We start from the raw sequence: 4,794 nt of genomic DNA on the forward strand, positions 1-4,794 counted from the left end.
GTTTCAAATCTAGACCTTCTAAAATCAAGTATTTATAGTAAAGCTCATAAACTTTTTCGATTTCAAGATTCAATCCTAAGTCATCTTCCAACATCAAGATTGCAATCACAACTTAATCTATTCAAATTAATACCTTTCAAAGTCTAATTCCTCAATCGGAAATCCAAACTTAATTGTTCTATCTCTATCCGTACACGTTATTCCTAAACGTCCATAAATAAAGAGGTAATATTCGAACACTTATTCCCTAACACTCCAAAAACTCGTTTGACTTACAAAACTTTTCGCAATCGCTCTTTAACGAATAAATGTGCATAAAGGCTCGAACGTTCTTGATTTTCATAAACGAGTAAACAACGTACGTAAGCAAGTTTCAAAGAAGTTTTCCTACTCCAAACATTGTAATATAATTTTAAAATAAAAGGTTTTCTCATCTTTTTCCTAAAACAACTCTTTTCACTTGAAATAACTAATTTTGTCAAACGATTATAAACTGTAAAGCGACTTTAGCTAATTTTTAAATACGTCAAATAAACTCCGAAAAATCTAATATTTTTATCCTGGCTTCATCTACAGGTTTTGTAAATCCTCATAAATTTTCAAGTCCATATTCAAAGTACAAAATTCACGAAAAATCAAATACTACAGCAGTTCGTGAGAAACGGGACAGCTTAACCCGTGCTCACCAAAATGCGTATAACTTGAGCTAGAGAAATCGAAATGACATGAAATCAGCGGAAAAAGTTTTCTAACAGAAAAAGCTACAATTTTTATGAAGAACACAGTTCCAAAATCTGAACCTAAACACACGATTTTGACAGAACAGCGGGTACTACTTTTGAAAACAACAACAGTTTTATGTGAGTTTTCGCAAAAGCTTTTCAAGCACAATAAGGGCTGAACCCTCATGCCCTCAGAAATCAACAACCATAACACTATCACTCACACCACACACACATACACTATTCTATATTCTTTCATTAATTTTACAAGGCTCTTGGACAACAAAAATGACAATGATTTAAGACTTAGAGAAGCATAAAGACTCTAGTAATCATTCGATGCAATTTAGAATGCCAACCCTATCAAAGTTGAAGGCAGTAGGAGGGCTCTCCTTTGCTGGTCATGGCTGCCCTCCCCATGTGTGATCATCAAGCTGCACAACCATGGCATGTAGCCCAAAGAAGTGAAGTCAGGAGATGAATGAGAGGAATAGAGTTAGGGTTTTGGAAGGGGCAAACCAAAATTGGAAGAAATTAGAGTTCCTTACCAAAAATTGATTATCAATTTGACAAGAGGGGAAGGAGAGCTCCACGGTTCTGAGCTTAGTGAGCCCTCCGGCGAGCCCTTGCCGGAGAAAACGGTGGTTGGCGGCGGCTTCCGGCGAAGGTTGACGGAATCCAAAATTTCTTTAGGGGTTTTGCAGCGCACGTCGAGGGGAGTTCCATTGTGTGGTTGGTTTTTCCAAAAACGAAAAGGTTCGCCGAAGATCGGACTTTGAAGGTGGCGGCTAAGGTTTCGTTTTCTCTCTGGTTTTCGCCTCCATGGTGGCCGTGGCGGCGTTGTTCATGGTGTTGGGCGTTGCTGGTGTGCTCGTATCTGAACCAGAGGTAAGGGAAAGAGGAAGATGATGGCTTGATGGTGCTGGTTCGTGAGGGAGAAGGTGGTGGTGGTCTGGCTCGCGTGAGGTGAGGAGAAGGCTTGCGGTGGCGGCGGCTTGGCCTTGGGTTGCAGCGTTTTGCTCAGCCATGGAGGGAAGTGTTTGTTGCAGAGATGGAGGAAGAAGAAGTGAAGGAGGAGAAAGGGAGAGAGATGTTGAGTGAGAGGGGAGAATGAGAGAGTGAGAGACTGAGGGAGTGAATGGGGGAGAGAAAGTGTATTGAATTCTGATTGGTGTGGGGTGGGGCCCACGTGGAGAGAGAGTGTGATCAGAAATTTGAATGTGTGGTGAGGATGAAAGGAGAAATAGATATTTTGAATGAGTGGTTAGGAAGGAAAAGGAATAAAGAATATTCCTTTGTGATGCTTGATAGCCTATCACAAGTAATGAAGTAATGGTGAACTGTTAGAACAGGAGATAATTAAAGAATAAAATTATAAAAATTAAAATAAGATAATACACACAAAAATAATTATAATTAAATCCTTACTTTTAAATAACTTTATAAAATCAAAATATTGAAATTAATTACTACTTAATTAACTTTCCCGAATCGCGATTAGATTCTAGTTAAGAAAATAATATAAAAATAATCAATATAAACACGCGATTAATTAACTATAAGGGAAATATTCCTTAAGGTATTTCCCGCCGTCGTGGCGCGAATAATATAACAATAACAAATAATTAATAACAAAATACTTGTTGTCGTAAATTAAGGAAATTAAATAATTAAACGTTCTATTTAATTTTGGGTCTTACACTCCCTATTGGCGCTCACCGCGCCCGCAGTCAATCATTCGCGAGCGTCCTGCCCTGATCAGCCTCTCGATCTCGCCTTTTAAAGTAAAATTGTCACTGGTGTCGTGGCTCGCTGATCGATGATACTCGCACCACTTAGTTTTGTCTACAACTTCCCGTGGCGTACTAGCTCACCTCTCGCCCTCTTCGATCGCATGCGTTGCCTTTACTTCCCGGAGTAGTTCTCTCAATTCTATATTTATGTCTTTGCCTGGCCTCTCGCGCCGGCGAGGGTCAGTTTGTTGCCATGGGCGGTGATGCTCAAAGTTTTCTTTCTTCGGGTAAAGTTGCTCCTTCGTAAACTTCTCTTCCTTCTCCCTTCCCCTGACCTTGTCCACCTTTTGGCGACACGTTCCTCTGACCGCCGTCCCTCTCCGTTTTTGCACACCTCCTTTTGAACGTGTCGTCCTCCTCGTCCAGGATGTAGGTGTTTGCCTGAGCACGGACTTCCGCCATCGAACGAGCTGGCTTCCGACTTAGCTTGCTATTAAGCTTCCCTAGCAGCAGTCCATTCTTGAAAGCGCGCACACAGGCTTGCGGCTCCAACTCCTCGATTTTGACAGATGCAGCATTGTTCCTCTTCACGTATTGCTTCAAAGTATCCCGTTCTAGCTGGCGAACATTATACAGATCATCAATTCTTACCTGCTTGATCTTGCTTGCAGAGAACTGAAGGAGGAATTTCGACGAGAAATCACAGAATTTCGCTTTGGATCCCCGAGGCAAAGTCGTGAACCAAGCCATCGTCGTTCCTTTGAACGTTAATGGAAACATCCTGCATTTGACCGCATCAGAAGCTGCGCTTATGGTACCTTCGTGTTGAAATAAAGGAGATGATCCTTCGGATCTGTCTTTCCACTATACGCTTCTAGAACAAGGTTCTTCATGTTGTCCGGTGTGTCTACTTCCCTTACCGCCGCCGAGAACGGCTCAAACTCCGCTACGACCTCTGCTTCCCGCTCTCCTTCATCTTGCTGCTCAAGGCGATAGCACTCTAACTGCTCCTGCAAGTAATCATTCTGCTGTCGTATGTCATCTACATTATGGATCAAACGTTTCCAATCTCTATGAGTGATCGGAGCCTGAGGCAGCGACGATCCATCTCCTGAGATCTCCGGCGAGTACGCTGGAGATCCCTGCTGCGAGGGTGAGGATGGTGGCGACGGTAACGGAGGTGTCAGAGAAGGAGGAGGAGGAGGCGGCATAGACGGAGGAGGAGGAGGAGTCGGTTGCTCAGGTTGCTCGCGATGAACCTCCTCACAGCGCGACCTTCCCGTCACACGGCGTGGTGGAGAACCACGCCTCTGCTCCAGCGTTTCCCTGCGCCGACGACGGCGAGTTTCCATCGTATTTCGATCGCAAACCAGAATTTCAAACAAAGACTTGAAAATCAAAGAAAATTGCACAGGATTTTAAACTTCTCTCAACCAAAATGACAATCCAAGTAGTCCGGAAATCGAAATCTACCGATTCCCACAGACGGCGCCAAATGTTCCTGCCAAGAACATAGAGATAAGGTATAGTACCTAGAGTGAGAGGATTGCAATGAGAGAATCTAGAGAGAGAGAGAGCGTGTAACCTCTTAGAGAGAGCGTGTAACTGAATTTCAGGTTTGTTATTTCTCGAATGAGCTAAGAGTCCCTTACAATTGGTAACCGCCCCTTCTTTATAGGCTAGGGGCTGGGCCTAGCGTCCCTTACCGTCCTTAATGGGCCAGTTGGGCCTCTCGGGAGAAGGCACAATTCCTAGCTCGTGCGCCGCCCTGAAGCAAGCGTCCCTGGGTGAGACCCCTAGGGTCTCTCCCCGTCCAATATAGAAGGTGAGTAGTGTTTTATTGCTTTTCCGTACACCCAAGGTTAGAATAGAGCTAAATAACATGATTAAATCTTCTTAGTATTGTTCCAATTTATCAAATGTTTCTATGAGTGCTTTTCCGCACACGACACACCCAAGCCTTATCACTAACATAATTAGATATAAAATATCACAAACACCCTTGTTGAAGAGATATCATGTATCCATAGTATATACATTCAGGAGAAGATCTCAGCCCAGGCATCGCATGCATGACACCTCCTGATTGGTTAATATATGAAAAAATCCTATATGGCATGCATTCCTTCATTCCTATTATCCTACACCTTTGTTCTTAACCTACAGTCACATCTCTTTAATACCAATTATCAAAACATGTTTCCCCCTCCCCCATCTCTTTTCCTTCTCTGTCGTTTCATTCATCAGCATCTCTTCCAGTTTTTCTTCACCGACGCCCTCCTCCTCTGAAAGTTCCCATTTCGCGATCGTCCTTCTCTCAGGCTGCCGCCCCTGACTGC

This window comes from Lotus japonicus, chromosome 3 (genome assembly GCF_012489685.1).
Source record: "Lotus japonicus ecotype B-129 chromosome 3, LjGifu_v1.2".
Taxonomy (NCBI): Eukaryota; Viridiplantae; Streptophyta; class Magnoliopsida; order Fabales; family Fabaceae; genus Lotus; species Lotus japonicus.